This window comes from Anomaloglossus baeobatrachus, unplaced genomic scaffold (assembly GCF_048569485.1).
Source record: "Anomaloglossus baeobatrachus isolate aAnoBae1 unplaced genomic scaffold, aAnoBae1.hap1 Scaffold_148, whole genome shotgun sequence".
Classification (NCBI taxonomy): Eukaryota; Metazoa; Chordata; class Amphibia; order Anura; family Aromobatidae; genus Anomaloglossus; species Anomaloglossus baeobatrachus.
The window spans coordinates 416,646-443,846 of record NW_027441918.1 but is presented as its reverse complement, the minus strand read 5'-3'; the positions used below and the strand labels follow the sequence as shown (position 1 = coordinate 443,846).

The 27,201-nt window shown below is 47.8% G+C and overlaps 1 protein-coding gene across 1 annotated transcript in view; it reads right to left on the bottom strand.

The window, feature by feature from the left end:
* Positions 1 to 26,202, bottom strand: part of LOC142260635 (uncharacterized) — a 38,280-nt gene extending 12,078 nt beyond the window's left edge. Inside the window, exon 1 of the mRNA XM_075332027.1 lies at positions 26,149 to 26,202. The gene's annotated coding sequence lies outside the window, so the exon portion shown is untranslated. The remainder of the gene's footprint in view (positions 1 to 26,148) is intronic.
* Between the last annotated feature and the right edge of the window lie 999 nt (positions 26,203 to 27,201).

Sequence of the window (27,201 nt, the reverse complement as noted above, 5' to 3'; positions counted from 1 at the left end):
CCACCAGGGCCTGGTAATCTTGACCCTTGAGGCCTATTGCTGCCCGACACCATATCAACATTTCACTTTTGGGGGGAATTGCAATGGGGAGAGGGTCACTTACCCTTACACTGCCAATTTCTCCTCCGGCCAGCTCTACCTGCTGCCTCCTCATCAGGGCTCTGATCTCCCTCTGTAGGGCACGCTGCTGCCCGGAGCTGGCACCTTCAGACGCCTGCTGCAACAAAACTATCACTTCGGCAAGACAATTTTAAATCACATTTGTACCAATGGTTAGCAGTGGGTTAGATTCTTTGCGATCAATATCTACAATTATCATCCCCTGACATGGCAATTCTACCCGCCCCACTTTAATGGTTACTTCCTTATACCCAATTTGAGGCAAGGGCTGACCATTACTGGCTACAATTGTTAAATCATCATCTGGGCCATGGTCAATGTCTGAATCAGCCCAATATCTTTTGTACAATTTATAAGGGATGGTTGTTACCTGGGACCCCGTATCCAGGAGGGCATTCAACGGGATCCCATCCAGCACAATAGGAAGGACCGGTCGTCCTCCCACATACTTGCTGCGGCTGGGGGTTGAGCCGGGCTTCCTTACACCTGGGGGTTGGCTCCTGGCCCCAGGCTCGGCCCATTTAAAGGACAGTGTCTTGCAATGTGGCCCGCCTGGCTGCAGCGGCGGCAGATCGGTTGTCCAGTTGAATCATACCGGTCTGTGTCTTTTCCTCGGGTCGGCGGTATCCTCCTCTGTCGCATCCATGGGACGTCATCTGGGCTGGAGGCCAACTCGATTCTTGCAGGCGATGGGGTCACTTGTAGAGACTGCACGGTCTTGGCAAGGGCAGCTACAGTCTTGGTCAGCTCCTGGACCTGCTGTCTGAGCTCTGCAGCGGGATCCTTATCCAGGGACTGCGCCTCAGCCCCTGCAGCGGCTCGTATTGCAGGCACCACCCCTGGGTACGTGATAGCAAGAGGCCGGAGGGGTACTGGGTCATTCGGTGTAGATTCTCTCAGTACCCGGATGGCCTGGTCCTTAAACTTTGCAAAGTCCAGAGCAGGGTTCTGCAGGACCATGATACGCAGCTGGGTCCTGTGGGCATCTGACAGGAGACCCTCTATGAACTGCTCAGTTAGGAGTTTGTCTTCTTCACGTACACTCTCTGGGTCCACCTGTTTAATTGCTCTCAGGGCCTCCTGCAAGTTTAAGGCATAGTCCCTTATGCTGTCTGTGGCCCGTTGTTTGCACCCAAAGAATCTCATCTTTATTTCTGCTGCGGTGCGGGTGTCAAAAGTACTCTTTAACTTGGCCAGTATCTGGGTTGCTGTCCCTTTATCTGTATCAGGCCAGGACTTCACTTCACGCTGGGCCGCGCCGGCTAGCTGCCCCATTAATATGCCCACCTTCTGGCTCTCAGTCAGCGGATACACTATGAACAAGCTGTGCAGCCTTTCTCTGAAGTCGCTCAGGGTATGGGACTCCCCGGAGTACTGCGGCAGCCATTCTGCTCCCGGGATGTACGGCATGGTGATCGGCATTACCGGCGCTACAGCGGGGGCTGGGGCGACGGCGACTGGGATTACATCGGCCGGTGCTGCTGCGTCTTGAGCTACCACAGCCACCTGCTCTCCCTCTGTGTCGGACATCTTCCTCCCCCTTAGTGAACCTCACCAGGCTCCGTTCACTTTTCAAAATCTGTTCCGGATAGCGCGGGGTTAACGGCGCTCTGCTCTGATGGCGCGCTCCCTTCGCGCTCTTTTTCGGGCACGCCCCCTTCTTCCTGCGCTCAGCGAGGCTAATGGCGGAGGCAGTTTTCAAACAGCAACACAGTCTTTTAGGCACAGTTTCTGCAGACGCACAGTACCCGGTGGGACCGGGCACGAAATCCTGTTCGTGACGCCAAAATTGACTCGCCCACCCCAGGGCTATGGGACACCCGGTGCCGGGCCGGACTAGTCCGGGGTCGTCAGTGGTGGCGGGGCCCGACTCCGTGGCCCTGGTGGGTGTCAGTTAAATATGGCTGGTGACTTGGGGTTTGTGTTCGTGACGCCACCTATGGTATGCGGCTATTAAGCTGCTGTGTAGGGCCTCCGGGGTGATGATATGGCAGCAATGGTGGTACTGCTCCCCACAGGTGGAGCGGTGCCCCGGGGACACTGTTGGTGCTCGTGAGAGTCTATGGTGTTGTGTGGAAAACACAGTGCAGGGCCGACAGGCATGAAAGAAACAGGCACAAACAACAGTCTCTTTACCTTCTCCTCTTTTACTTCACAAACAGTTAGTCCTGGGAGACCGTTACAGGTGGTAGAGGGCTCCGGCCGGCCTGGAAGTAACTGAGCTGTCGTTTTGGCCAGATGAGTATGAGGCCTACTCCTGTTCTTTTCCTTGCTGTGATAGGACCCTGCTCTCTGGATTTAGCAATGGCCCTCTTGCTGCTGGGACCGGTGGTACGTCCCTTTCCCTCTGTGGTAGGCTGCACAGGTCCTCTCTGGTACTTCTCTGCTGGAGTCCACACCGGGCCCTGATGATGCAGCTGTACCTTCGGGCTGTTTATGGGCCAGGTGCTTGCAGCTCTCCTGCCCTTCGGATTCGGCTACCAGGGAGTATTTTAGGCCCTGGTGGCCACATTCTCCGATGTCCGAGTCTCTTCTTTGCCTCTCTGCTCCTCCTGCCTCACTGGGCCAAGCTGCTCCAGCTCTAGGCCCCAGTTCCACAGGACAGCACTACTCTGCGTCTGCTTGCTATGACTTCTCTCTACAGACTGAACACTAACTCCTCCCTCAGGCCAGACTTAAGGAATGCTCCCTGGAACTCCAGGTTCAGAGCTCCCCCTGCTGGTCTGAGGGAGAACTGCGTTGGATGTTAAACTTACTGGCCAATAGACCTCCCAATTACCTCCAGGCTCAGCATTAACCCTTTGGAGGGGCAATGCTGTTGTGGCGACCAGGTCCTGGGGCGCCACAGGAGCATGTGGAGCAGCAGTCATCTTCCCTTAGGCCTGCATCTTCAAAGTGAGCAGCAGCGCGTGACTCCGAAAAGCAGTGAGGAGTGACAGATTTATACCCAGAGGTGAAGACCCGGAGCAGTGAGCACAGGGAGCTATTACTCACTTAGCTGTGTAACTGGCAGTCAGTGAACAGCACATTAAGGGCTCGCAGCGTTGCAGGAGACTTTAACCCATAGAGTGCTGGAGGGTCTGGAGTGTGTGCCTTGAAAAACAGGTCCTGCAGATTCTCCCTGACACATGAAAACAAATGAGAGGCACATATTGAAGTCCCCATGCTGCGCAGGCCTGCATCATCCTGATAAATACACCCTGAGTGCTGTGCTGCCCTGGGACTCCCTTCATTATTATTATTATCCACTATATAAGTGGCTGTTTTCCGGCTCTCTGGACGCGGTGAGTGAGTGGAGACGGACATATTACTAAATATACATTATAAAGGCACGGATTCAGACACACAGGGGCACGATAAGAGAGGGGTGCAGAATCGGCAAATCCCCAGTGTATCAATATGAGTCCCCCTAAACAAAGTGGAGCTATTGATAAACTTAAGGAGTTTGCAAGGGGTGGTCAGGCAGATGCCCCTAAAGCCAAGAGAAATGCCACCCCAAAAGGTCAGGCACTATTGGATGACGGGTCAAAGGATCAAGATGATTTAACCCTGAGACAGGTATATGAACAGCTTCTACAAGCAATTTCTACAAGCAACAGCTCCCTCACAGGGAAGATTGAGGAGTTACACTCAGAGGTGGGCCTCCTGTGTCAGGACATGCAATCCCCGAGGGCCCGAACAGCAGAAGTCGAGACGCGAGTGTCTGAACTGAAGGAACAAATTGCACCACTAAAGACAAAAATGATCACAATGGCCGGATCGGCAAATGCATGGCGCCAGAAAGCAGATGATCTAGAGAACCGCATGCCTCGAAACAATATAAGGATCATAGGATTGCCAGAGCACTCGGAAGGTCAGCATCTGGAACGGTTCCTGGAGGAGTGGCTGAAATCTAATCTCGGAGACGAGTTCTCCTCGACATTTGTGGTGGAGAGGGCGCACAGAGTTCCAACGAGGCCTCCTATTCCAGGCGCACCACCACATCCCTTTTTAGCAAGGATGCTCAACTGCAGAGATAGAGACACAGCTCTCCGTCTAGCCCGACAGAAGAGCCCACTCAAGTTCAACAACGCTACGCTCTCGATCTTTCCGAACTTTTCGGTGGACCTCCAGAAACAGAGGGCCCACTTTATGGATGTGAAGAAGAAATTAAGGGAGCGGAACATCATATACTCTATGCTGTACCCTGCCCGGCTCCGCATAGTGCATGAAGGATCGTCTCTGTTTTTTACTACACCTGCTGAGGCTGAGGACTGGCTACAGTTACACCCAAGACCTAAGGGGCAGAAGCAATGAGGTTGCTTTACTAGGTGACATTTTCTGAGCCTCCTTCTCCCACAGTTGCTTGACGCCCCCTTTGGAGACAGATGGGACTTTTCCATGCCTCGAGTGATGGAGGAATTAGTTCTTGTGAAATGGGAGCCCTATCTTTTTCACCCTTATACCACCTATACCAGGACACTGTATTCAGTGGTGGTATCCCCATTGAAGTTTGAAATGTTTTACAGGACTCTTTGAAAAGGTCCTGAAGTTCGATATTGGTTCTTTATTTTTACAGCTGAAAATGAATTAACTTTATTTCTTTGCAGGGACAGGCTTATTACTGTTGGAGGGTTAACCACACTTAATTGCACGGCAGAAAGCGTCTTACACCTGGGACCCTGGTTCTATAAAAAGATCTATAAGATATGGGGTCAGAGCTGATATTTATGACCTGGAATGTCAGAGGCCTTAAGTCGTCCAAAAAACGTATTAAGATATTTTCCCAAATTAAGCAAATCAGGGCTCAACTGGTGGTACTGGTAGAGACTCACCTCACACGGGACACAGCCAGACTAGTAAACAAACCATGGTACAATGGTCGACACATGCGTTGCACACCAGCTACTCTAGAGGTGTCTCTCTATTGGTTCATAAACAATACGTTGGGAGCTGAGGGTGCTAAGGCGTGACCCGGAGGGGCGATTTGTGTTTATATATGCGTCTATAGACTCTAGAGCAAGGGTCTCAAACACGCAGCCCCCGGGCCGCATGCGGCCTGCCAGTCTGACTTATGCGGCCCGCAGACATTGCAGAACACTTGATATTTGCCCTCCACTGCCTCCAGTCATTTAGCGGTCACCAGCCGCACTTTCACATTGCAGCCGCAGCCGGCCGCACTTCCGCATTGGAAACGCCGCCAGGGAGAAGCAATCAAAGGCGGAGTTCAATCAGATGTCAGGGCAAACCAATCGACGGCGTCGTTCAACTCGAGCTCAGCAGCGCGACCCGAGCACCGCTGACGTCAGCTGCTTTGCCGGCGGGTGCAGCGGAAGGAACAAGAGCATAGGGCACGTTAGAACGTTCGTGGTGTCTGTGTTTGTGTGGTGTGTGTGCGTGTGTCTGATGATGATGAGTGTGTGTGTGTGTGAGTGTGTGTGAGTGTGAGAGAGTGTGTGTGTGTGTGTGTGTGTCTGATGATGATGAGTGTGTGTGTGTATGATGATGGCTGTGTGTGTGTGGATGATGATGATGGCTGAGTGTGTGTGTGTGTGTGTGTGGATGATGGCTGTGTGTGTGTGTGGATGATGATGATGGCTGTGTGTTGATGATGATGGCTGTGTGTGTAGATGGTGATGATGATGGCTGTATGTGTGTGTGGATGATGATAATTGTGTATGCGTGTGTGGATGATGATGGCTGTGTGTGTGGATGCTGATGGCTGTGTGTGTGTGTGGATGATGATGATGGCTGTGTGTTTATGATGATGGCTGTGTGTGTTGATGGTGATGATGATGTCTGTGTGTGTGTGTGGATGATGATATTGGCTGTGTTTTGATGATGATGATGGCTGTGTGTGTTGATTGTGATGATGATGATGGCTGTATGTGTGTGTGGATGATGATGATGGCTGTGTGTGTGTGGATGATGATGGCTGTGTGTTGATGATGATGATAGCGGTGGTGGCTGTGTGTGACTGATGATGGTGATGGTGGCGGTGTGCGACTGATCATGATGATGTCGGTGGTGGCTGTGTGTGACTGATGATGGTGGTAGTGGTGACTGTGTGCGACTGATGATGGCGGTGGTGGGTGTGTGTGACTGATGATGATCGTGGTGGTGGCTGTGTGTGACTGATGATGATCGTGGTGGTGGCTGTTTGTGAGTGACGATGATGATGATGACGTTGGCTGTGTGTGTGTGTGTGTGTATAATGATGATGATGATTGATGTGTGTGTGACTGATGAAGATGATGGCGGTGGTAGCTGTGTGTGACTGATGATGATGGTGGTGGTGGCTGTGTGCGACTGATGATGATGATGGCGGTAGTGGCTGTGGGTGACTGATGGTGGTGGTGACTGTGTGCGACTGATGATGGCGGTGGTGGCTGTGTGTGACTGATGATGATGGTGGTGGTGGCTGTGTGTGACTGATGATGATTGTGGTGGTGGCTGTGTGTGACTGATGATGATCGTGGTGGTGGCTGTGTGTGAGTGACGATGATGATGATGACGATGGCTGTGTATGATGATGATGTTGGCTGTGTGTGTGTGTGTGTGTGTGTATAATGATGATGATGATTGACGTGTGTGTTTGTATGATGATGATGGTGACTGTGTGTGTATGATGATGATAAAAATGATTTTGATGATGATAGTGACTGGAAGAACGGAAAATGTTACTTTCGGTCTCAGCCTTCTTGTCGGTCTGGACAGACGCTCATCTGTTCAGAGCGATGAAGCTGAGCTGACATTGACTTTGGACTACGCCAGAGGGAAGCTTTTTTTTTCTAAAAAAGATGGAGTCCCTAAATGTGTTTTTTGTTTAATTTCTAATAAAAATATTTTTCTCTGTGTTGTGTTTTTTTACTGTTTACTAGAAATTCATGGTGGTCACATCTAAGTTGACATAACGCCATGAATTTCGGGTTTTCTACCAGCTGAGAATACAAAGCTGGTATTAACCCCATAATTACCAAGCGTGCCACTGCCACCAGGGACGCTGGAAGAGCCAGGTAAAGCACCTGGAAACGGCGCTGTGATGAATGCGCCATTTCCAGGGGCGGTTGTGGGCTGCGATTTTCAGCGTGGGGGCCCCAAAATGCTTGGGCCTTACCACGCTGAGAATCCCAGCCCTCAGCTGTCTGGTTTTACCTGGCTGGTGATCAAAATATGTCGGAAGCCCACATATTTTTTTTTCATTATTTAATTAAAAAACAATTGGGCTTCCCTGTATTTTGATTGCCAGCAAAGCTAAAGCCAGGCAGCTGGGGGTGGCAGCCCGTAGCTGTCCGCTTTATCTGCGCTGAGAATCAACAATACTGCGGAGAGCTATATCATTTTTTTAATGTATTTCGTTTTACACTACTATGTGTGACAGACCCAACAGCCAATCACAGATGCTGTGACAGAGAATGAGTGTCTGTGCTTGGCTGTTGGAATAACCTGGAATCTGCTTATAAATATTGATGCTGATGCCAATCACAGATGCCCACTCTCTTTGACAAATAAATAATATAAAAAAATGACATTTCGCTTCACGGTACTTTTGATTCTCAGCGCATACTAATGTAGCATTGTTATAATAGTTGAAATAATTGATTAACAATTATATTGTATTGTATTAAATTTGAAAGGAATGCGGCCCTCTGCCCTAAATTTTTTTTATGTGCGGCCCACTTACTCTGACGAGTTTGAGACCCCTGCTCTAGAGATTATGTGCTATTATGCATTTACAACCCCCCACCGGCTTGCGTCTCCATTCTTAAGCAGGCACTGAGCTTTGCCCTCAATTATCCAGATGCGTATGTGCTATGTATGGGGGATTTTAATCTTGTGATGAATGAGGAGCAGGACAGGTTTTACATGGATGGGGGGGGGACAACACTCGACCTCAAACTTGACTGATCTGCAGCAATGCGCGGAGGGAGTTGTGTGGATTGACCTTTGGCGATTCCGGCACCCTAATACCCGAGAATACACATGGCACTCTTCTACTAGACGCACACTGTCCCGGTTGGATTATATTTTTGGGTCGAGCAATATCGCGACCTGGGTGGATAATGTGGTACACGGGGTCAGGGGTATATCAGATCACAGCCCAGTGATCCTTACGCTTAAGATTAACCAAAATGCTAGCAAACCCTTTTGGAGTTTAAACCCCTTTTGGCTGAAACTAATTGATCAAAGCGATAGGACTCTGACCCAAATAGAAGATTTCCTAGAAGCTCACCCTATGCCCTGGAATGCTAACTTGGTGTGGGATACTCTCAAGGCCTACCTTCGAGGGTGTCTGTCTTCAACCATAACATATCTTAAAAGAGTGACTAGAACTAAGGATGACATAGTAGAGGGGAGACTTGGGGACCTGGAGGCAGTATATATATCGGCCCCCTACCGATGGAAATAGGGTGGCCTGGATGCATTCATATAGGTTATATATGGAACACTCTGAGACCAAGTCCAAACGCAAACTGTTCTTTACCCAACAATCATATTTTGAGGTCGGAAATTAATATAGTAAATTACTGATATATATGATTAGGCAACATAACACCTCAAATACAATACTGGGCATACGGAGGGCGGACGGCTCAATAGCTACATCCCCTGAAGATATCTTAGAGTGCTTTTGTGAATATTATAAAGCCCTATATACTTCTAGAAATCTTCATGGAGTTCAAAGTTGCGTGGCATACTTGTCGGATTTGGAGTTTCCCACTTTGAGCAGATCGCAACGGGAGTCTCTGGAGGCGGACATCACATTGGAGGAAGTGATTACAGCCATCTCGGATATGGCTAGGGGGAAATCTCCGGGTCCAGATGGCCTCCCCATAGAATTCTATAGTAAATATTGCGATGTATTGGCCCCGATTCTTTTAGATGCTTTCTCAAATTTTTCAGCAGGTGACTCTCTACCTGTCTCCTTATACGAAGCACATATAGTTGTGCTGAGAAAGGAAGGCAAAGACCCACTAGACTGCGGCTCATACCACCCTATATCTTTAGTCAACGTGGATTACAAGATCTTTACCAAAATATTGGCGTCCAGGCTCAATTCAGTCATATTGAGTATAGTTAACCCGGATCAAACCGGATTTATGCCTGGGAAAAACACCTCTATAAATATAAGACGGGTCCAATCCATAGTGCAATATAGTACGCTGGTCCAGGAAAACGAGTGGGCCTTGGCCTCGCTGGACGCGGCCAAGGCATTTGACTCGGTAGAATGGCCATTTTTGTTTGCCTGCCTCCAAAGATTCGCCTTTGGGCCTAAATTTAGTAACTGGATTCATATGTTGTATAGGTCCCCGATAGCACCATTGACTAGTACCCTGGCTATGTCTACACCCTTCTCATTGAGACAGGGCACAAGACAGGGGTGCCCACTATCCCCAGCATTGTTTGCACTTGTTATTGAAGCTTTGGCAATTAGAATCCGTTCTCATCCACAGATCACTGGAATCACTATAGCCGGCCACACAGATCAAATAGGATTGTATGCGGATGACATGGTTGTCTTAGATCGAGTGCAAGAAACTTTACCGGTGGTTATAGACACTATAGATTAATTTGGGGAGTTTTTCGGACTACGTATCAACTGGGACAAGTCGGCTTTGATGCCATTAATGCATGGGTCTGGAACTTCAATGGAGGGTAGGTCACCGTTGCAAGTGGTAACTAGCTCTAAATATCTGGGAATACACATACAAAAAGACCATACACTAGACCTTCAGACGAGTATAACACCACTCCTGGATCACGTTAAACTTAAATATAACTTGTGGAGCAAGATACCCCTGTCAGTGGTTGGCAGAATAAACTTAATCAAAATGATATTACTTCCAAAGCTCAGCTATACACTACAACATAGTGCAGTATCAATGCCCAAATCCTTCTTCTCAATGCTGAACTCGCTTACTACCTCTTTCATATGGGGGAAATCCAGACCCAAACTTCGGTTATCCATTTTACAGAGATCCAAAAGACTGGGAGGGATGGCTTTGCCAGAGTTCTTCCTATACTACCTGGCGGGACAGCTTAAGGCACTGGAGACCTGGATGCCTGGATGTCAGCTGCCAAACTCTGAGAGTCACTTGGCACACGCGGCTGGGACTGATTGTTTAGTGGGTTTTCTGGAAGCAGATGGACTGAGAACATCATGACAATTACCCCTCCTCAGGTTGGCAAGATTAGTCTGGCGACAAGCCAAGAGGGTGGTACATTTCGAAGGATTGGTGGCGGAACTCCTATTATGGGGGAATAGCCACTTCCATACTCTGAGAGATCACCCCTCGGCGCAATTCTGGGCCACTCACAACGTCAATGCACTAGGTGATCTTTTTGCTCCGGGAACCACAACCTTCAAGTCCTTTGAACAGGTCCAAACTGAATATAATGTCCCAAGATCACAATTCTTTAGATACCTGCAGATTCGTACAGCGATTCAATCCCACATGCAGAAAATTGGAGCGAGTAAATTGATATCACTTCCTATGATAGGTATTCTAAAATCACAAGGACCTCGAGGCCTAATCTCAGCTATATATACTTACTTGTTGTCAGTGGGGGTGGAGTCGGACCCCTTGCCAGTCCAGGATAGATGGACATCTCTAATTCCCTCTCTACAGGGAGAGGAATGGGAAGAGATATTGGAATCTCCGACTGTGGTATCCCCTTCGGTTAATAATAAGTTGATTCAATGCTACATTGTCCACCAGGCATACCTCACTCCTACCCGTTTATTTAGCATGGGCCGTTCTCGTACATCGGAGTGCCCGAGGTGTCATCTCTCAGGGGCAAATTTCATACATATGATCTGGAGCGGTCCTAATATATCTTCGTACTGGCGGGGAGTGACATCTCTGCTATCATCGATTGTGTCAATTCCTGTTTTGTGTGACCCTTTGATATGCCTGTTTGGGGTGGTGGAGGAAGAGTCCTGGGATCATTACATGACAATATTTCTCAGAGAGGCATTATTTTTGGCTAGGAAATTGATAGCTCTGAGGTGGATGGGAGATTCGGATCCAACTGTGCGGTCCTGGGTTAAACTAGTCAATATAACTATAGTCTATGAGCGGGTGGTATATTATAATAGGGGGTGTCCGGGAAAATTTAACAAAATTTGGGGTCTGTGGAATTCTTCTCCAGATACACTTACGGAGGCTTAGGGGAGATTACACGGGTAATTGTGGTTCCCGTTAGATGTAGGGATGTGAAACACTGTCCAATGGTATATTGAGATATAATAATGCAATGTGCCTGTTGCTGTTGTTCTTCTTTTTTTTCTTTCTTTTTCATTCTTTTTTCTATTTTGTTTTTAAAATATGGTCATGCTGATTGTTAGAGCTGTTCCTATGCTCAATATAAAATTGGATATATATGCAAATGATAAGAAGTATGGATAATAACATTATTTTATTTTAAGTGCAAAAGATATTATAGACTTTATATGACTGTTCATTAACCAAAAAAATGGTACTAATAAAACATTAACCAATAAGTGTGCATAAGATAAATGCAGAGGTCCTAGCATTGGAGAATTCAAAAAATGCAGCAAATATTTGCATAAATAATAAACTCACCACAGGTGAAAGTATGGTTACGGAGTTAAAATCCTTCAGCGTTCAGAAACAGGAAATAAAGAAAAAAGTGCAGTGCAACGGGGAAAATCTTCCCCGCGAGTATACTAGTTCTGCTCGGTGGAAATGACATAATAAATATAAGCGCAAGTAAACCGGAAACCGGACTGAACTATTGCGCATTCGTGTAGCAGCGGGGAATATTTTCCCAGTTCATACAAAAATGTTCCGTAAAAACGGAAGTAAAACCAAAAATAGGTGCACAGTGTAAAGTACCACGTGGAACGTAAATGCGTTCCACATATGGGGAAGTGACACTGTATAGGTACGTACGTGGAACGCAATCCATTTTTGTGCACTCTCTAGTAGTAATAGCATTATTCTTTTTTATATTTGAACACATTAACATTCTATTTATGAACACTTATTTATAGCAATGATTTCACTTTCTTACATTTGGAACGCAATTGCATGCAAAACGCATGGAAAAAGAATCCAAAATGCATGCGTTGTGGATGCATTTTATTTTATAAACGCAGTGTCCAGTCTGCCAGAGGGTGCGTTCTTTTCTGCACCGCAGAGAACACAACGTGTGCACATAGCCTAAAGCCGGCCATGAATGCACCCCCCATATTCCTCTATATATAATGCACACCCATTAGCTCTCCATTTAGTATAATGTGATTAACATTGCCTTCCATATATTACTATATATTATAATGCACCCCATAGTCCTCCACATATAATACATACCCATATTCCTTCATATATTTTAATACACCCCATAGTCCTAAATATAGTATACTTCAGCCCTCATAGTCCTCCATATATTATAATGCACTTTCCATATATTATAATGCATCCCTATAGTCTTCCATATAATATAATGCAACCGCCATAGTCCTCCATATCGTGTAATGCACCCGCCATAATCCTCCATATCGTATAATGAACAGTCCATAGGCCTCAATATAAAATAATGCACACCGTATAGTCATCCATATATTATTATGCACCCCCATAGTCCTCCATATTGTATAATGCACCCCCATAGTCTCTCCCCCCCCAGGATTTCTGCTTTATTTTTTTTATGTTACACCACACTGGTCGGCTGCAAAAACATCAAAAAGCTGTTTCAAATGTATAATTTTTTATGTTTTCTTTGGATTTTTTTGTATGAAACATTTTTTTGATTTATATAAACCTTTTTTGATCTTATTCACTTTCTTTTCTCCCAGTTTGGGGTGTTGAGTAGAGATGAGGGAACCTGTGAAAGTTCGGTTCGGCGGCAGCAGTCGTACCTCCTCTAGTTGGATATTGACCCGAACCACAATGGAAGTCACTGATTGGCAGTTCTAGTCTCCGCCCACATACAGCCAGCCATAAGCAGAATACTTGGGTGGGCGGGGTTTTACCCCCAGTGTGAGCAGATTAAACACTGCAAGAGGCTCGCACCGGGCTGAGCACCGAGCGTACCTGAGCACAGCGATGCTGGCGCCATTGCTCAGCTTACATAAAGCATCCGAACTCTTTTTTTTTTTTTTGAAAGTCGGCATTTGGCTCGAAAAAAAACGAACACTGAACATCGGGTTCGCTCATCTCTAGTCCTGAGATCCTCTGCTCGCTGATATAATACACTGGGCTCTGTATTGTGATTATTTGTCCATCAGTGTAGACCTCGTATGTGCACACACCGCTTCATAGACTCTGGCGAGTGCGACCATGCTCCGGTGCTCGGTACAAGCATTTTGATGCTCGGACGGGATCGACTTGTTTACTGAGTATAGTGGAAGTCAATAGACAGATATATAATAGATAGATATATAGATAGACAGATAATAGTGATAAATAGATAATAGATAGATATGTGATAGATAATACAGACGGATAATAGATAGATCACTGCACTGACCCTTTCTCCTGTGTTCTGCGCTGATCTTCGGCCTCGTCCTCCTCACGGATTTATACCAGCTGTCTGATAGATAAATTAGATGGAGAGTTAATAGTGATAGATTTGGATAGAAAATAGACAGATAATTAGATAATAGTTAATAGAGATAGACAGATCGATGATGGATATGTGATAGATAATACAGATACATAGATTATAGATAGTAAAAAGATGGATATATAAAAGATAATATAATATACAGTACAGACCAAAAGTTTGGACACACCTCATCTCTAGAACAACTGTTAAGAGGAGGCTTTGTGCAGCAGCCTTCATGGTAAAATAGCTGCTAGGAAACCACTGCTAAGGACAGGCAACAAGCAGAAGAGACTTGTTTGGGCTAAAGAACACAAGGAATGGACATTACACCAGTGGAAATATGTGCTTTGATCTGATGAGTCCAAATTTGAGATCTTTGGATCCAACCACCGTGTCTTTGTAGAAAAGGTGAACGGATGGACTCTAATGGCTGGTTCCCACCGTGAAGCATGGAGGAGGAGGCGTGATGGTGTGGGGGGGCTTTGCTGCTGACACTGTTGGGGATTTATTCAAAATTGAAGGCATACTGAACCAGCATGGCTACCACAGCATCTTGCAGCGGCGTGCTTTTCCATCCGGTTTGAATTTAGTTGGACCATCATTTATTTTTCAACAGGACAATGACCCCAAACACACCTCCAGGCTGTGTAAGGGCTATTTGACTAAGAAGGAGAGTGATGGGGTGCTACGCCAGATGACCTGGCCTCCACAGTCACCAGACCTGAACCCAATCGAGATAATTTGGGGTGAGCTGGACCGCAGAGTGAAGGCAAAAGGGCCAACAAGTGCTAAGTATCTCTGGGAACTCCTTCAAGACTGTTGGAAAACCATTTCTGGTGACTACCTCTTGAAGCTCATCAAGAGAATGCCAAGAGTGTGCAAAGCAGTAATCAAAGCAAAAAGGCAGCTACTTTGAAGAACCTAGATCATAAGACATATTTTCAGTTGTTTCACACTTTTAAGTATTTCATTCCACATGTTTTAAGTCATAGTTTTGATGCCTTCAATGTGAATCTACAATTTTCAGAGTCCTTAAAATAAAGAAAACTCTTTGAATGAGGTATGTCCAAAATTTTGGTCTGTACTGTATATTTATTCATTGATATGGCACTATTAATTCCAAAGCACTTTTCATACATTGGCAACACTGTCCCCATTGGGACTCACAATTGAGTCCCTATCAGTATGTCTTTGTAGTGTGGGACGAAACCGGAGTATCTGGAAAAAAAACCCACACAAAGACGAGGAGAACATACAAACTCCTTGTAGTTGTTGTCCTTGGTGGGATATGAACCCAGGACCCCAGCATTGCAAGACTACAGTGCTAACCACTGAGCCACCATGCCCCCCCATAGACATAGACAGATTTAGATAGAGAATTTAGATAGAGAATAGATAAATAATAGATAGTGATGAGCGGACTCTCAGATACCCGGGAGGCAGGTCCATATGGGTTTAACATAAAAAAAAAACAGATTCAGCCCCGGAATTGATCCCGGATATCTGGCCGGATGGCGGTCCCCATATAAGTCTATGGGGACCAGAGTCCTGTGCTTTAAAATGGTGGTAGAAGGGATAGTGGGCTTGGAGCAAACACATTATACTTAGAGTTTCTGAGCGGCAATAACCTCATTAACCTCATACACATTCACTGCTTCTCCGCCCACTGCCAGTCCCCACGTCTCCGATTGTTTTTTTACCTGTTGTCCTGATGAAGGGAGCTGAGACTCCTGAAACGCGTTGACCTGTGCATGAAAATAAAGAAACAAACCGATCTTGTCATTGGCGCAGTGTTGAAAACCCGTTTTCTACTATTCTCTGTTATCTAAACAAAGAAGGAAAAATCTGTACAACGACTGAATTGCAAAAGACTTAAATTTTTATTAATACAAAAGCATGATAGCAAATAGACAATGTATAAAAAAGTAGAGACAGGTGGTATATGCCAGCAGGTGGCGCCCTCACCACATACAAGGCGTATAGGAGCACATAGTAAATGAATTCATGAGTGCACAGCCAGGGCCTACTCATGAAGCAGGTAGCCCAAGGCTGGACTGGTTATAGACAAACAAACAGTGCTCCTGTGCAGTTAATCCAGGATATAGTAAAATCAATGATACAAAGTAAACAAGTACATAACCCTGAATCGATTGCAGTGAATGAATAAGACGTACCTATGAGTGTAGTGAGAGCCCAAAACCCCGACCTATAGGTTTCGGTGTCAATCCTTCTTCCGGAAGAAGGATTGACACCGAAACCTATAGGTCGGGGTTTTGGGCTCTCACTACACTCATAGGTACGTCTTATTCATTTACTGCAATCGGATTGACACCGAAACCTATAGGTCGGGGTTTTGGGCTCTCACTACACTTATAGGTACGTCTTATTCATTTACTGCAATCGGATTGACACCGAAACCTATAGGTCGGGGTTTTGGGCTCTCACTACACTCATAGGTACGTCTTATTCATTTACTGCAATCGGATTGACACCGAAACCTATAGGTCGGGGTTTTGGGCTCTCACTACACTCATAGGTACGTCTTATTCATTTACTGCAATCGATTCAGGGTTATGTACTTGTTTACCTTGTATCATTGATTTTACTATATCCTGGATTAACTGCACAGGAGCACTGTTTGTTTGTCTATAACCAGTCCAGCCTTGGGCTGCTTGCTTCATGAGTAGGCCCTGGCTGTGCACTCATGAATTCATTTACTATGTGCTCCTATACGCCTTGTATGTGGTGAGGGCGCCACCTGCTGGCATATACCACCTGTCTCTACTTTTTTATACATTGTCTATTTGCTATCATGCTTTTGTATTAATAAAAATTTAAGTCTTTTGCAATTCAGTCGTTGTACAGATTTTTCCTTCTTTGTTTACAAAATATTCTGTATATGGCTGTATCCATATTATAAATATGGCATGGGATCGGCCGTGTCTTTTGGTATTGTATATTTATATTCTCTGTTATCTGCCAATCCTGGGACTGGAGCCTTTGACCTGGAGTGTACATGCTTATATAAGGGTTGTGACTGGCGCAACTTCTATAGGTGAGTTTGATTTTAATTTTTAACCCCTTTCCTATCGGGGTAAGACCCTATTGCGCTTTTTTTTCCCCACAGTTTTCTCTATTTCTGATTGGTTGCAGTCAGACGCACCCCCAGCCTGTGTACCAGTGTGTCTGACTGCAACCAGAGGCGCTGTGTGTGCGTCTCTAGTGATGTAAAAAAAAAATAAAAATAAATAAAAAACATTGGTGTAGCAATGAATTATTATTCATTGTATTATGAAACCAAGTACAGATAAAGTATACAGCTACAGGCTGCAGCCCCCAGCCGTACCCTTACCTTGGCTGTTTATCAAAAAATAAGAAGAAATGCATGAAGCTTTTTTATTATATACTTTTAAAATATTTGAGTGTACCCCCTCACCCCCCCGTTTTGATACCCGGCCATGATAAAGCTCACAGCAGGTATTCTCAGGCTAGGGAGACTCATGGTTATTGGGCCCCCTCGGCCTAAGTATAGCCTGTAGCCACCTAAAATTGCTGCATCCATTAGATGCGCGAGTCCTGGCACTTTTCCCATCTCATCCCGATTGCCCTGTTGTGGTGACAATCTAGGTAATAAGGGGTTAATGGCAGCCCAGAGCTGCCACTAAGCCTGGATTAGTAATGGGGAGGTGTTTATGAGACCCCTCATTAATAATATGTAGGTGAAAATAAATAAACACAAACACCAAAAAAATTCTTTATCTGAAATAAAAAACAAAAAAGCTCCCCTTTATTAACCCCCAAAACACCCAGGACCGACATAATCCACACAAGGTTCCAAGAAGATTGCATCTCTGCTCCATCTGAAATCACAGTGTGTGGCCATAGAACATGGCTTCAGGCTCGAGTCACACTTGCGTATGACTCGCATGAGTGCAATGTGAGAAAATCTCGCATTGGCCTCAAACCAAAGTTAATCAATGATCTGTGTTTTTTTCTCAGCTCCAATCGGACTGAGGAAAAAAATAAATAAAATAAAAAGATATCAAAATGCTGCAATTGCACAGATATCTCGCGCGAGACTCGCCAATGCAAGTCTATGGGTGCGACAAAAAAACGTATGTCACACGGACCATCCTAGTGACATCCGTTTTTATGGGTACAATTCTATCATGTAGCAGAAAACACTATAAATGGTCCTGTAAATGACTAAAAGCTGCTGAGAAAAAAAAAACAGATTGTACAGGGACAGCACAAGGATGACAAGTGACAAAAAAAAATTGTCCTAATCTCCGGCATGAGAATCGGACCGATTTTTCATACGCAAGTGTGACTCCAGCCTCAGGCAGATAATGACTGAGCTGTGATGACATCACTCAGGTTACAGCTCCCACAATCCTCCACCGGTGATTGCAGGTAACCTCATTGACCCGAGTGACCTGGCAGAAAACCACAGTCAGCAATAAAATATAAAGAGGCTCCCAACAGGCCCGAAATCCAAGAGATGCTCCATAACTTCTACAGCTACAAGTCTAACCCAGAAGGAGCGAGTAAGGCTATGTGCACACACTGCGTTTTTTTGACGCTGCATTTTTGCGCGTTGTTTAGCGCTAAAAACGCACAGAAACGCAGCGTCTTTAAAAATGCATGAAAAAACGCATGCGTTTTTACCGCATTTTGGTGCTTTTTTGGCTGCGTTTTTTTATCAGTGAACATTGCCATTAAAGATTGTTGGGGAAAGAAAAAAAAAGTCTGATGTCATTTCCTTCTTCCATATGTTCTTCATTCTCCACTAGTGTATGCAGGAGAGCAGACAGCTGCAGAACTACAAGGCTCAGCATGCTCCATCCACTAGTGTATGCAGGAGAGCAGACAGCAGGTGCAGAACTACAAGGCTCAGCATGCTCCATCCACTAGTGGATGCAGGAGAGCAGACAGCAGCTGCAGAACTACAAGGCTCAGCATGCTCCATCCACTAGTGGATGCAGGAGAGCAGACAGCAGCTGCAGAACTACAAGGCTCAGCAAGCTGCATCCAATAGTGTATGCAGGAGAGCAGACAGCAGCTGTCGAACTACAAGGCTCAGCATCCTCCTTCCAGGACTGTATGCAGGATTTCTTTGCCCCCCCAAACAAAAAAATGATGTGGGCTTCGCCATATTTTTGTATGCTAGCCGGGTACAGCAGGCAGGTACGGGCTGCCCCCAACCCCCAGCTGCCTATTTGTACCCGGCTGGGAACCAAAAATATAGGGAAGCCCTTTTTTTTTTTTTTTTTTTAATTATTTCATGAAATAATTAAAAAAAAAAATGACGTGAGCATCGCCTAATTTTTGTGTCCAGCCGGGTACAACTAGGCAGCTGGGGATTGGAATCCACAGTGCAGGGTGCCCATGCTTTCTAGGCACCCCCACTACGAATTGCAGTCCTCAGCCGCCCCAGAAAATGGCGCTTTCATAGAAGCGCCATCTTCTGGCGCTGTATCCAACTCTTCCAGCTGCCCTGGTGACGGTGGCTCGCTGGGTAATAATGGGGTTAGGGCTAGCTTTATATTCTGAGCTGGCCCTAAGCTCGAAATTCATGGTGTCACGCCAATATTAGACATGGCCACCATGAATTTCTAGTAAAGATAAAAAAAAACACAACACACAGAAAATATTTTTATTAGAAATAAAACACAACACAATTAGTGACTCCATCTTTATTGAAATAAAGAGCCCCCCTCCGCAGTAATCCTGGGTCAAGGGTCCCACGCCGTCCAATCCGGATCCAATATCATCTGATCGGTTTGCTGGAAGGTAAAGCGATCAGATGATGTGTCAGGTTCAAGTGCCATAATCACATGACACATCAGCTGATTGCATAAAAGCCGTTTATACAATCAGCAGATGCATCAGTGCAAAAAAACCCCAAAACTCACTTATGTGCTGATTACCGGCAGCTCCTGGAGAGAGTCTGATACCGTCCGATCGCTGCAGGAGCTGCCGGTAATCAGGGATGATGTCTCCTGACGGCATCCGCTGATAGGTTAAACCGGCCGGGCGCCCGCGTCACCACGATACTTACGATCAGCTGACGCGTCAGGTGACTGCATCAGGTGATCCATCACCAGGTCCTGCAGGCATACGCACCCGGGGAGACTGCACACAGCCGGAGTGGCGGTACCGTGAGAGGAGCTGGGAGCGGGCATCGCACCGCGAGTCTGCAGACAGGTGAGTATGACATTTTTTTTTCTACTGTTCACTTTTGATTTCGCAGCTGCCTCCACCTCCCGCCCAGACATGGCCCTGCACGGCAGCATACATGCACAGGACTGGAGGTGGAAGCGGCGGTGACGGTATCGGGAGGATTCACGCTTCTGTATTTACTGACAGAAGGAATCCTTTTCCTGTACATGTCACTTTACTACCCACCTCCTGCGTTTATAGCTGCATTTTTGGTCTTAGAAACGCAACAAAACGCAACAAAACGCAGCTATAATAACAATTTGCGTTTCTCATTGCGTCTTTCAACATCCCATTGCATTCAATGGATGAAAAACGCGGTAAAAAACGCAAAAATAATTGACATGCTGCGTTTTTGTGGTCACCACAAAAAACGCAGCTGAAAAAAAACGCTGTGTGCAGACAGCAAAAATGAAAACTCATAGACTTTGCTGGGGGAAGCAAAGTCATGCAGTTTTCTGGGCAAAAACGCACCCGAAAAACGCTGCGAAAAACGCACCTTGTGAACTTACCCTAACGCTGCAAAAGACCTCAACAAAATATTCTACACCATGGCCAAATTGTCCAACCTTACACAAGTCAACTACAAGAGACCAAAAGAAGAGCAGATCAATGGTTGGTTTGACAGAGAATGTAAAGCCGTACGAAAGACCCCGAGAACAGCCTCAAACAATAAACACAGAGACCCCAACCATCCGGGCCTGAGGGAAGCCTATGACACCATACAAAGGCAGTACAAAACCATCCTCAGGGGGAAGAAGCAGAGCTACATCTCTACCAAACTTAGGCTGCTTTCACGCGTTTTTTTAGCATGCTGCATGAACTTTTTTTGCTGCAAAAGCGGATCCGGTTTGTGCAAAGAAAAACGCATGCAAAAACATGTGTTATTTTGCAGGATCCTGTCACTTTAAGTTTATGGGCGGGCATTGGAGTCATGTGATCGGGAGTCAGTGTATCTGAACGTGACAGACTGGGAGCCGACATCTGACAGCTGCGGAGGCACGTAACCAAGGTAAACATCGGGTAACTTGCTTGGATACCCGATATTTACCTTGGTTACGAGCATCTGCAGCTGCTAGGAGCAGGGCTGCCTGCTCCCTGCACATGTAACCAAGGTAAACATCAGGTAACTAAGCCCGCGGTTACCCGATATTTACCTTGGTTACGAGCGTCCTCTGCTCTCAGGCGGGGGAGAGAGAAGAGAGAGGGAGGGGGAGAGAGAGACTGATCACGCGAGGCTGGTTTCTGGGCATGCTCAGTAGAGCAAGCAGGATCCTGTCTATCAGCATGCCTGCATTCACATGCGTTTGCATGCAGTATAGTCAGGATCCAGCAATTTGCAGTATTTGGACGCAGCTCAAAAACGCTACAAGTAGCGTTTTTGAAAAATGTTAAAAAACTACAAGTCGCTGGATCCTTACTATAACGCACGCAAACGCAGGTGAACGCATGTGAACGCATGATGACGCGAGTCCATTGCAAATGCATTGAAATGAAAACGCATTTGTACTGGATCAGTTTTTGCGTTAAAAAAATGTTCATGACGCATGTTAAAAAAACGTAGTGTGAAAGCAGCCTTAGCCAACTCCAAGACAACTCCTTCTGGGAACTATGGTGTCACATGGACACAAAGAGCAAGAATAACAATATCCATATCCGAAATATCTCGCTCCAGTACTTTAGAGACCTCTACAAAGACATCCCAAAAGAAGGACTAAAGGCTACTTTACACACTGCGATATCGGTCCCGATATCGCTAGTGTGGGTACCCGCCCCCATCTGTTGCGCGACACGTGCATATCGCTGCCCGTGCCGCACAACATCGCCCAGAGCCGTCACACATACTTACCTGTCCGGCGACGTCGCTGTGACCGGCGAACCGCCTCCTTTCTAAGGGGGCGGTCCGTGCGGCGTCACAGCGACGTCACTGAAACGTCACTGAACCGCCGCCCAATCGCAGCGGAGGGGCGGGACGTAACATCCCGCCCACCTCCTTCCTTCCGCATAGCGGCCGGGAGGCAGGTAGGGAGAGTTTCCTCGCTCCTGCGGCGTCACACGCAGCGATGTGTGCTGCCGCAGGAACGACGAACAACCTCGTTACTGCTGAAGTAACGATAATTGAGAATGGACCCCCATGTCGCCGATTAGCGATTTTGCACGATTTTGCAACGATGCAAAATCGCTTATCGGTGTCACACGCAACGGCATCGCTAATGCGGCCGGATGTGCGTCACAAAATCCGTGACCCCAACGACTCCGCATTAGCGATGTCGCAGCGTGTAAAGCCCGCTTAAGCAAATAACAGGAAAACAGAACATCAAAACTAAAGGCGATGGAGGAGAAAGTCAAATTTCCTAAAACCCTATGGATATACCAATTACATTAGAGGAAATTGCAGAGAATCTCTTCCATAAGGTGTAAAAAAGCCAGGGGTCCGGATGGAATCCCCCCAGAGATGTTGAAAAACAGCCCACCGGAAATACAAGCTGGAATGGTTAAACTGTTTAATATTGTGCTGAGTGACGGCTTCTTCCCTCGAACCTGGAAGCGAGGGCCCATCACACCCATCCACAAGAGCGGGGACAGGTGTGACCCTGCCAACTACAGAGGAAGACGTGTCAGCAGGAACCTGGGAAAACTGTTCACCGGCCTCCTGAACAAGAGGATCCTCAGTTTCATCACCGAGCACAATGTCCTCAGCAAGAGCCAACCAGGGTTCCTGCCACACCATCGCACCACGGATCACATCTACACCCTGCACAGTCTCATTCGGAGCCACATCCACAAAACAAAGTACGTGAAGATATACGCCTGTTTTGTGGACTTTAAAAAGGCTTTTGACTCAGTGTGGCACCCGGGCTTGTTCTTGATCTGGAGAGCGGAATAGTAGGAAAGACCTACGATGTCATCAAAAGCTCCTAAACCGAGAACCTCTGCAGTGTGAGTGTGAACGGTAGAAGAATGGCTTATTTCCAGCAGAGCCAAGGAGTCAGACAGGGCTACAGCTTTACACGCTGCGACATCGCTAGCCGATGCTAGCGATGGCGAACGTGATAGCATCCACCCCTATCGTTATGCCGATATGTGAAAATCGCTGCCGTAGCGAACATTATCGCTACGGCAGCGTCACACGTAATTACCTGCTCGGCGACGTCGCTGTGACCGGCGAACCGCCTCCTTTCTAAGGGGGCGGTTCGCTCGGCGTCACAGCGATGTCACTAAGCGGACGCCCAATCAAAGCAGAGGGGCGGAGATGAGCGGGACGAACAACCCGCCCACCTTCTTCCTTCCTCATTGCTGGCGTGTGGCAGGTAAGGAGAGGTTCCTCGTTCCTGCGGCGTCACACGTAGCGATGTGTGTTGCCGCAAGGACGAGGATCAACTTCGCCCAAGTGACAGCAGCGATAATTGGGAGAGGTCCCCCATGTCAACGAGGAGCAATTTTGGACGATTTTGCAACGATCCAAAATTGCTCCTAGGAGTCACACACGAGATCGCTACAGTGGCCAGATGTGCGTCACAAAATCAGTGATCCCAACGAGATTGCTGTAGCGATCTCGTAGCGTGTAAAGCCCGCTTAAGTCTAAAGGGGGCTTTACACGGTAGCGATATCGCTAGTAATTTGTAGCGATAGCGAGCGTGTAAGCACCCGCCCCCGTCGTGCATGCGATTGTTTGTGATCACTGCCGTAGCGAACATTATCGCTACGGCAGCATCACACATACTTACCTGGTCGGCGTCGTCGCTGTGACTTCAAGGGGGAGGGACGTTTGGCATCACAGCGACGTCACCGCAACGTCACTAAGCGGCCGGCCAATCAAAGCGGAGGGGCGGAGATAAGCAGGACGTAACATCCCGCCCACCTCCTTCCTTCCTCATTGTGGCCAGCGGCAGGTAAGGAGACGTTCCTCGCTCCTGCGGTGTCACATAGCGATGTGTGCTGCCGCATGAGCGATGAACCACTTGGATAAACAACCTTTACCGATTTTTGAGTTTGGGACGACCTCTCCATGGTGAACGATTTTCACCATTTTTGAGGTCGCTTAAGGTCGCTGGTCAGTGTCACACGCTGCGATATCGTTAATGACGCCGGATGTGCGTCACTAACAACTTGACCCCGACGACCAAACATTAACGATATCGTAGCGTGTAAAGCCCCCTTTACGCTCTTTAATATCTCCATCAATGAGAGTACACTGCTCTGGAATGTTCCAGAGCTCCAGGTCTTAGGCTATGTCCGCACTTTGCTTTTTACCTACTTTTTTGCTGCTTTTTCAACTGCAGCGTTTTAATGGCAAAATGGATGTGTTCTGCTTTTCAAGCAAAGTCTATGGGAATTTGGGTTTCTTGTCCGCACTATGCTGTTCAAAATGCTGCCTTTTTGTGGCAGAAATTTGGGCAAAAACTTTGCTTTTTAAAGAAGCAACATGTCAATTGTTTTTGCCATTTGCGGTTTGAGCTGCAAAGCAGAGTTTTTGCCCAAATTTCTGCCACAAAAAGGCTGCAGTTTGAACAGCATAGTGCGCACAAGAAACCCAAATTCCCATAGACTTTGCTTGAAAAGCAGAACACATCCATTTTGCCATTAAAACGCTGCAGTTGAAAAAGCAGCAAAAAAGTAGGTAAAAAGCAAAGTGCGGACATAGCCTTAGGGTCCCGTTACACATAGCGACGTACCAGAGATCCCACCAGCGATCTGACCTGGCAGGAATCGCTGGTACGTCACTACATGGTCGCTGTTGAGCTGTCAATCAGGCAGATCTCCACAGCGACCAGCCATCAGCGACCCGTGTAACGACAGCTACCTGCACACTCAGAACCGGCGCTCGTTGGTCTCCTGCCGTCAAACACTCCAATGCATGCTGCACAGCGGGAGACCAGCGAGCAAAAAATGGTCCTGATCGTTTTGTCACCTTCAGCGACCTCGCTCGCTGCTGCTTGTCAAAACCTGTGACGTTTCAGCGATCTCGCTATGTGTCACGGGGGCTTTACACTCCAGGACACTCAGGTGAAATTCTTGCTCTATGTAGATGACCTCCTGCTCCTGACACCAACTGAGAAAGGCCTCCAAGACAACCTACAAATCCTGGAGAAATTCAGCTCTACGTGTGCGCCACTGAGCAACCTAAAAGGAGGCCAACATCAGAGAGTTCCAGAAGAGAAAAATGAGGATCGGACCCGCCCCCGTCCTTTTTGCGTCACAGGCAAATCGCTGCCCGTGGCGCACAAAGTCGGTAACCCCCATCACACATACTTACCTCTCGTGCGGCCACGCTGTGGGCGGCGAACGTCCACTTCCTGGAGTGGGAGGGACGTTCGGCATCACAGCAACATCACACGGCCGCCGGCCAATAGAAGCGGAGTGGCGGAGATGAGCAGGATGTAAACATCCCGCCCACCTCCTTCCACATAGAGCCGGCGGCTGACGCGGGAGGCAGGTACGCGATGTTCATCGCTCCCGTGGTGTCACACAGAGCGACGTGTGATGCCACGGGAACGATGAACAACCGGCGCCCGATTTCAGAACCAATATTATGGAACCTAGCGACCAGTACACGACTCATGATTTGTGAGCGATACTGCGTCGCTAGGAGGTGTCACACAGGCCGGCATCGCAAGCAATGCCGGATGTGCGTCACAAAAACCGTGACCCCGACGATCTATCGCACGATATTGTCTGGTGTAAAGCAGCCTTTAGCCCCCCAATATGCAGCATCGCCCAGTGTAAGCCCCCAATATGCAGCATCGCCCAGTGTAAGCCCCCCAATATGCAGCATCGCCCAGTGTAAGCCCCCAATATGCAGCATCGCCCAGTGTAAGCCCCCCAATATGCAGCATCGTCCAGTGTAAGCCCCCAATATGTAGCATCGCCAAGTGTAAATTCCCCCCAATATGCAGCATCGCCCAGTGTAAGCCCCCAATATGCAGCATCGCCCAGTGTAAGCCCCCAATATGCAGCATCGCCCAGTGTAAGCCCCCCAATATGCAGCATCGCCCAGTGTAAGCCCCCAATATGCAGCATCGCCCAGTGTAAGCCCCCCAATATGCAGCATCGCCCCCTGCCCTGTGTAGCCCCCCATATCCCCCTTCCTTATGGAAGCCTCCACAGCCCTGTGCTGCAGCTTCAGCCCCTTCCCTGTGATATATACTCGAGCTGCAGCCCCCAGTAGTGACAGGAGACACTTTTATTTCTTCCCCCAAAATCCAGTGTGACCTCAGCTCTATAACTAATGAGGAAAAGCTGAATCTTCCCCACCTCAGGGTCAGGATCCGGTAGAGTCTAGATCCCAGTGGCCAGAGGGACCTCTGCTGACGTCACGCCCATGTGACCGGCCTCTTGTGTGGGAGGAGCCTGTAGTTCCCGGCAGTCAGTGCGCAGTTGCGGTACAAGCAGCAGGATGTTTCCCTCTTCTCTGCTTCTGCTGTTTCCAGCCCTGGGTGTGATGTAACAGGAGGTCATATCTGATGGAGATTATCACATATGAGCCTCAAGGGGAAATAAAAAGGGATTGTAGGTCACCGTCTCTGGGTGCAATAGTGTGCAGCAGCAGGTGCAATGCTCTGTCGGATGGAGGGAGGTGCAATGCTCTGTCGGATGGAGGAAGGGGGTGCAATGCTCTGTCGGATGGAGGGAGGGGGGTGCAATGCTCTGTCGGATGGAGGGAGGGGGGTGCAATGCTCTGTCGGATGGAGGGAGGGGGGTGCAATGCTCTGTCGGATGGAGGGAGGGGGGTGCAATGCTCTGTCGGATGGAGGGAGGGGGGTGCAATGCTCTGTCGGAGGGAGGGAGGAGGGTGCAATGCTCTGTCGGTGGGAGGGGGGTGCAATGCTCTGTCGGATGGAGGGGGGCAATGCTCTGTCGGAGGGAGGGGGGCAATGCTCTGTCGGATGGAGGGAGGGGGGCAATGCTTTCTCTGAAGGCTCTGTCTAGAGGAGGGGGGGCAATGTTCTTGGAGGGGGGGGCAATGCTCTGTCGGATGGAGGGAGGGGGGGGGCAATGCTCTGTCGGATGGAGGGAGGGGGGTGCAATGCTCTGCCGGATGGAGGGAGGGGGTGCAATGCTCTGTCGGAGGGAGGGGGTGCAATGCTCTGTCGGATGGAGGGAGGGGGGGCTATGCTCTGTCGGAGGGAGGGGGGTGCAATGCTCTGTCGGATGGAGGGAGGGGGTGCAATGCTCTGTCGGAGGGAGGGAGGGGGGGCTATGCTCTGTCGGTGGGAGGGGGGTGCAATGCTCTGTCGGATGGAGGGAGGGGGTGCAATGCTCTGTCGGAGGGAGGGGGGTGCAATGCTCTGTCGGATGGAGGGAGGG